Source organism: Eriocheir sinensis, chromosome 63, assembly GCF_024679095.1.
Source record: "Eriocheir sinensis breed Jianghai 21 chromosome 63, ASM2467909v1, whole genome shotgun sequence".
Classification (NCBI taxonomy): Eukaryota; Metazoa; Arthropoda; class Malacostraca; order Decapoda; family Varunidae; genus Eriocheir; species Eriocheir sinensis.
The window spans coordinates 1,664,561-1,672,060 of NC_066571.1; the positions used below are offsets into that span (position 1 = coordinate 1,664,561).

Below are 7,500 nucleotides of genomic sequence, written 5' to 3' on the forward strand. Positions count from 1 at the left end.
CTTGTCACCTGAGTTTGCCTTATCTCCCTAACTGGCCCCTACATATCATTGCATTCCATCGTCCTAAGATCTGACCGTCATACAAGGTTGGTATTCGCAGCCGCCTCCATCTCTCACATCAACTATTTTCAAAAGGCGAAAGGGATATTATTAAACGGGTTCTCGTGAGTTTTTTTTTTTTTTTTTTTTTTTTTTGTTTTTTTGTTTTTTTGTTTTTTGTTTTTCCGCGTTCACGGTTTACAATGGGCGTGTCAGACTACCACCAGGATCATAAAACTACCTCATGGAAATGCCCACAACTCCTACGAATCAACTATTTCCAAGGGCCGAAAATGATGTTATTAATCGGGTTCTCGTGAGTTTTTTCTTTTCGCGTTCAGTGTTTACAGTGGGCGTGTCAGACTACCACCAGGGTCATAAAACTACCTCACGGAAATGCCCACAACTCCTACGAATCAATTCCAAAGGCGTTCATGGTTTAGAGGCGTTGTTAAACTTCCACCAGGGTCATAAATCTACCTTATGGAAATCCCCACAACTTCTACGAATCAACTATTTCCAAGGGCCATATGAGTTTGTTTTTACGTTCATTGTTTACAGAGGCTTAGTTAAACTTCCACCAGGGTCATAAAACTACCTCATGGAAATGCTCATAACTACTGCGAATGCCTTGTCAAATGGGCGTGTGCTTGGCCACTGAAATGAAAACTGACCTCTCTTTCGGCCACCTCTTTGGATTCTTTTTAGGAGCAGCGAGTAGCGGGCTTTTTTTTATTATTGTTTCCTTTTTTGTGTGCCATGAGCTGTCTCCTTTGTTGTAAAAAAAATAAAGTATGGCTCCCAGCACACTTTATTTTCTCCCTGTTGTCTCTTCTCTATCTCACGTTATCTCCTTACCTGGCCGCGACACATTATTGAATTCTTTCCTCCTAACACACGCTTGTATCTGGCTCCCAACACACCTTTTTTTTCTTCGTCTTGTTCTCCCTTGTCACTTTATCTCACCTTATCTCTTTACCTGGCCGGGTGTCTCCTTGCCATGTCCACTTACCTTTTATTAGTTTTACCTTTGTGTCACTTAATATCCCTAGTTAGAAGAGACTGTGGATACCTAACCTTTTCTTTTCTCACCTTACCTCCAACTTATCTCTTTACCTGGCCTAACAACGTGTATTCTCGTTGTCCACTTCGCTTTGCATTAGTTTTACCTTTGTGTCACTTGATATCCCTAGTTAGAAGAGAGTGTCAATACCTAACCTTTTCTTACCACCTTACCTCCAACTTATCTCTTTGCCTGGCAGAACTACGTGTACTCTCGCTATCTCCACTTAGCTTTGCATTAGTTTAACTTTGTCACACTTCTCTTTTCCTCCTCTTCTTCCTTCCTTCTCTTTCCCCCTCTTCCTTCAAACCGCATGTTGTGTATTTTTTTCTGTGTTTGCTTTCCTCCCCTTCCTCCTCTCGCCTTTTCTCTTTCGTCTCCTCCCCCTCCCTTCTTTCTCCGCCTGTATTCTTAAACATATCGGTACTTCAGTTCGCCTGTTTGGAGCGCCTCTTGTGGAAGTTCCTGGGATGTTCATGGACTGTTTTGTAATCCCAGTGATAGTTGTACACGACCTCTGCACCTTCAACGGGAAAATCGCCCTTGAAAAACCCGAATAATCTCTGTGAGCGTGGAAGATTGTCGTAACGGGCGCCAAATACGTTTAAGAATATTGCCCTATGGAGATTATCGTTTCCCTTCTTACCTTATCAGTCAACTCATTACCTGGCCGAGTAACGTGTCTTCTCGCCGCGTCCAGGTAGCTGTGTCTTCGCCTTCCCTGCCTCACCTGTTTCCGCTTACCTGCCGTTTATGAGTCACGCTCCCGTATGTCACTCACCTCACCCCCGCGCCATTTAGACGTGATATCATTGTTGTCTTCTTGCTCATTAATGCTGCCTGTCTTCCTATTGTCTTGTTTTCTTGCTCTTTCTTCCTTCCTCGCTTCTACTTTGATCTCTGTACTTGTTTTGTTTTGTTTTATGTTAATTATTCTTCGTTTCTTTTGTTTTTGTTTTCTTCTTTTGTTTATCTATTCTTGCTTCTCTCACTTGTCTTCTTTTCTTTCTTTCTCTTTCGTTCTCACCCTGACCTCTACTTTTATTTGCTTTCTTCATTTTCTTGTCATTCTCCTCCTTTTCTTTTTTTCTTTTTTGTTTCATCTTTCTTCTTTCCTCCCTTCCTCTTTCTTCCTCCTCTTTTCTCTTCATTCTCTTCTTCCTTCTATTTCTTCTTTTGTTCATCTTTCTTCTCTCCTCTCTTCCTCTTTCCTCCTCACTCTCTTTTCTCTTCATTCTCCTCTTCCTTCTATTTCTTCTTTTGTTCACCTTTGTCTATTCCTTTCATTTATCTTATTTCTCTCCTTCCTCTCTCTTTTATTCCTCCTCCATCTTCTCTCCCTATCTTCTTCGTGTTTATCCTTCCGTATCTCCCACTCCACCTCCTCCTCCTCCTCCTCCTCCTCCTCCTCCTCTTCCTCTTCGTGGTTATCCTCCCGTGTCTCCCGTTTCTTCTACTCATCCTCATCCTCATCTTCTTCACTTTTTTTATTTCCTTTCGCTTTTATTCTCATTCTTCTGTCTCGTATTTCTTTTCCTCCTTTTCCTCGCATCCTAATTGTTTTTTTTTTTTTTTTTTTATCTTTACGTGCCTCTTATTCCTTCTATTCCTCTTCATTCCTCTTTCTCCTCCTCTTTTTTTTTCATTCTTGTTTCCTCTTCCTTCAATTTCATCTTTCTCCTCTTACTCATCCTTCCTTCTCTCCTCCCCGTATCCTCCTTGTCACCCACTTCTGCTACTCTTCCTGCTGATCCCTGTCCATGAGAGTCCTACGAGTCCTAGCGAAGCTTAAGCGCGGGGTCGACGGGCCGTGGCAGGAGCAAAGGGCTGTCCTGCGGTGGGATTGGATTAGCCCGACGCGCCTCAACACAGATCGTGGGAGCAGGGCTTGGAGGCGAGGCGAGACGGTGGACTGACGGGCGAGAGGGGGGGCGGGGGGGATAGAGAGAAAAAGAGAGAGAGAGAGAGAGAGAGAGAGAGAGAGAGAGAGAGAGAGAGAGAGAGAGAGAGAGAGTTAGAGACTGACTGACTGAAGGGAAAGAGAGCGTGAAAGAGAAGGATGAAGGAGAGAAGTAAGGTTTGAGAGATGATTGGAGAAATGGAGAAAGAAAAGGAGAAGGTTAGAAACTGATTGGGTGGCTTGAATTAGGGAGGAAAAGGAAGGGGGGGGAGGGGGGGGACTTCTCTGACTGGAATAAAGATAGGGAGAGAAGGATAGGATAAGATGACTGGAAGGAGAGAAGGAGGGAGGGAAGAGAGAAGGATATAAGAGAGGTGGAATGGACTAGTTTGAGGGAGGGAGGGAGGAAGGGGATGGACTGGAAGGGAGGGAGGGAGGGAGGACTGTAATGTTTCCTAGTGTGTGTGTGTGTGTGTGTGTGTGTGTGTGTGTGTGTGTGTGTGTGTGTGTGTGTGTGTGTTTTAAGGGGTGGAAATGAAGTGCGTTTGTGGACATGTTTTATTTCTGAGTCTGTTGTTTATTTTTTTGTGTATTTTCTCTTTTTTTTCCTTTTTACTTCATTGTGACGCAAAATCTGACGTACTGATCGACTATTTATTTTCTGCTTTCCCTTTTTTTATTTATTCTGTCATTCTTTGTGTTTTGTTTGCATGTTTTATTTCTAAGTCTTGTTTATTTTTGTGTTTTTCTCTTTTTTTTTCTTTTCACTTCATTGTGACGCAAAATCTGACGTACTGATCGACTATTTATTTTCTGTTTTCCTTTTTTATTTATTTACTGTCAATCTTTGTGTTTTGTTTGCATTCTGTTTACTTCCTTCACTATTTATTTCATTTTATTCTCTCGTTTAGTTTCCTTATTTTTCTTTTCCTTCTGTCCCTCGCGCTCTTCTATGGATTTCGAAGGTATCTCAAATCCTCTTTATTTTCTTTCCCTTGAGACCCCCCCCTCCCCCCCCCTCTCTTATTTTCCCTTCATCTCCTTCCCTTTATATTCCTGCTTGAGATTTTCCCTTCTTTCCTCTCCTTTCCTTTCTTGCCGAGACGGATTTGAGTCTGTGATCCTCTTTCCTCTTTTCCTTTACACTCTCCTTCCCTCCTCTTTACTTTACTTTCATCTCCTCTCCTCTCTTTTCACTTCTTTCCTTTCCTCCTATTATTATTGAGTCTTATTTTCTTCCCTTTTTCCTTTACATTCTCCCCTCATCTCCCTTACTTTCTTTTCGTCTCCTTTCCTTTCCTTTCCTTTCCTTCTGAGACGAATTTGATAGTATGAAGTCTCTTTCCTCTTTTCCGTTAAACTTTCCTTCCCTCTCCTTCCCTTCCCCTTCCTTTCCCTTCTTACTGAGACGAATCTAAGTCTGTGATCCTCTTTCCTTCTTCTTTTCCCTTCCTCTCATCTCCTCTCCTCATCTCCTCCTTTCCTTTCCTTTCTTACTGAGACGAATGTAAGTCCGTGATCCTCTTCCCTTCTTCCTTTCCCTTCCTCTCCTCTCTCCTCTCCTCTCTCCTTTCTTGCGAGGCGAATTTAAGTCCGTGATCCTCTTCCCTTCTTCCTTTCCCTTCCTCTCCTCGCCTCCATTCTTGCCGTGACGGACCCGAGTCTTTGATCCGCTGCTGTTCCTTGCTCGTCCTCTTACCTGCTTGCCTCTTGTGCTGTCTCCGGGGCATTGTCGTTCTGCCCCAGCCCTCCCTGCGTCGTTCCCACCGGCGTGTTGTTCTCCCCCGCCCTGGACGCGCCTTGATCTCCCTGTTCTCAAGTGCGCGACGTAAACAGTCTCACACACCCTTCCGCGGCCCCCTCGCCTCACCCCGGCCGGCCCCTCGACCTTCCTTCCTGCCCTCCGCGACTCATGTTGGTCAGCGGGAGTGAGGGAGGGAGGGAGTGGAGGAGGGTGGGTGTCGGGGGGATGGAGGGATAGACGGAGGGATGGGTGGCAGGGAGGAGGAGGAGGGGAGGAAGACAGGGGGAAGGAGAGAGGAGGATGGGAGGGAGTTTGAGTGTAAGGAGTGAAGGAAACAGGAAAGGAAACTTGGATAGGAGGTAGTAGCGTAAGGAAGGAGGCCCAGAGGAGGAGGGGAGAGAGCTAGAGGAGTAAGGAGAAAGGACTGAAGAAGAGAAACTTGGTTAAGAGGCAGAGGGAAGGAGGGAGGAGGAGGAAACAGGGAGGTAAACTAGGATGGGAGGCAGAGAAGGAGGAAGGAGAGGAACAGTGGAGTATAAGAAGAGATGGGGTCAAAACCAAAGTAAGCGAGCAGCGAGTAGCGGGCTTTTTTTATTGTTGTTTCCCTTTTTTGTGTGTGCCCTTGTGCTGTCTCCTTTGCTGTAAAAAAAAAAAAAAAAAAAAAAAAAAAGGAAAAAGAGAAGACTATGATGTTAAGGTAAAGATACACAGAAGAGGAAATGAATGAAGAAAATGAGAATGGAGGTGATAGAGGGAGGGGATAGAAGGTCGATAGACGAACAAATAGACGAAGAGGAGTAAGAGGATGAGAGCGCTAGGAATAGGAGAGGACAGACTGTGGATAGAGGAAAAAGGAATAAAAAAGGAGCAAGATTAAGGATGATGGTGTTAGCAAAGGGAGAAGTAACGCGTAACCAGGGGAGAATACAGTCGTTAAAGAGAGAAAAGAAAGGAAGGGGAGAAACCATTGAGAGCGAGGGGGAGGTGAAGGGAGGGAGAAAATCGAGGGGAGAGTAAGGTGGGAGAGATGAGGATGGGGCCAGAGGGAACAGTGGGTTATGGGGGCCCAGAAGAAGGGGAAGGAGGGGAAGGGAGGGAGGGGGGTCAGGGGTATAAAAAGGGGGAAGGGAGGGGGTCAGGGGTATAAAAAGGGGGAAGGGAGTTGAAGGAAGAGTTTAAATGGTGAGGAACAAGTAAGGGGGAGTCAGGAGAAGTAAAGGGAGGATAAGTAAGAGTAAGGGAGGGATGAAGGGGAGTCAGGGAGGGCTTAAAGAGTGAGGGAGAAGAAAGAGTAGCCAGGGGGAATAGAGGGAGGGATCAAGGAAGCAGGAAGGAAGAGTTTAAATGGTGAGGAACAAGTACAGGGCGTCAGAAGTAAGGGAGAATAAGTAAGAGTAAGGGAGGGATGAAGGGGAGTCAGGGAGAGCTTAAAGACTGAGGGAGAAGGAAGAGTAGTCAGGGGGAATAGAGGGAGGGATCAAGGAAGCAGGAAGGAAGAGTTTAAATGATGAGAAACAAGTACAGGGCGTCAGGAGAAGTAAGGGAGAATAAGTAAGAGTAAGGGAGGGATGAAGGGGAGTCAGGGGGAGCTAAATGAGTGAGGGAGAAGGAAGAGTAGTCAGGGAGAATAGAGGGAGGGATCAGGGAAGCACGAAGGAGTAAAAGTGCGAGTCAGGGAGAGTAGAGAAGGGAAGGGAGAAGTGGAGAAGTCAGGAAGAAATACATAGTAAGGGAGTAGGAAGGGAGAGAATAGGAGATAAGGGAGGGGACGAAGAAAGTCAGGGAAAGGAGTAAAAGGGAGGAAAGTGAGGGATGAAGAAGAGTCAGGGAGAATAGAGGATAGAAGGGAGAAGTGGACAAGTCAAGAAGAAATAAATAGTAAGGGAGCAGAAAGGGAGAGAATAGGAGATAAGAGAGGGGACGAAGAAAGTCAGGGAAAGGAGCAAAAGGGAGGAATAAGGAAGAATCAGGGAGAAGGAAGGGAGGGTTCAGGGGTTAGGGGGAACGAAAAATTAAAGAGACTGAGTAAGGGGGGTAAGGGGGGGCAGGGAGCTAAAGGGGGGTGGGGGGTCAAAGGGCCACACACAGGTAGCCATCCCCTTCCCCATGCCCCCCTCCTGTCTCCTCCCCCTTCTCCTGACGTCCACAAAACACCTGGATTTATCGGGCAACACAATGCGTCTCGGTGACTTACTCGTGTGTGTGTGTGTGTGTGTGTGTGTGTGTGTGTGTGTGTGTGTGTGTGTGTGTGTGTGTGTGTGTGTGTGTGTGTGTGTGTTTGGAGGGATAAGGGTCTGTCTCTTCTTCCTCTCTTTGTTTCTTTTTTTCCCTCCTCCTCCTCCTCTTTTTTTTTTTCTTCTCCTTCTCCTCATCATTATCTTTTTTCTTCTTATCTTTTCTTCTTTTTCTTCTTCTCTCCTCCACTACTACCACCGTCACCTCCTCCTTCTCCTCCTCCTCCTCTTTTTTTCTTTATTTCCTTCTCCTTCTCCTCCTCATCATTATCTTTTTTCTTCTTATCTTTTCTTTTTTTTCTTCTTCTCTCCTCCACTACTACCACCGTCACCTCCTCCTTCTCCTCCTCCTCCTCTTTTTTTCTTTATTTCCTTCTCCTCCTCCTCCTCCTCCTCTTTTTTTCTTTCTTTCCTTCTCCTCCTCATCATCATCATCTTTTTTCTTCTTCTTTTCCTTCTTTTTCTTCTCTCCTCGAATACCACCATCGCCTCCATCTCCTCCTCCTCCTCCTCCTCCTCC

At 45.5% G+C, this 7,500-nt stretch overlaps 1 protein-coding gene across 1 annotated transcript in view; it reads left to right on the forward strand.

Moving 5' to 3' along the window:
- LOC126986822 (histone acetyltransferase KAT6A-like) overlaps positions 1-7,500 on the forward strand; it is a 106,516-nt gene that overhangs the window by 19,309 nt on the left and 79,707 nt on the right. The window lies entirely within an intron of this gene.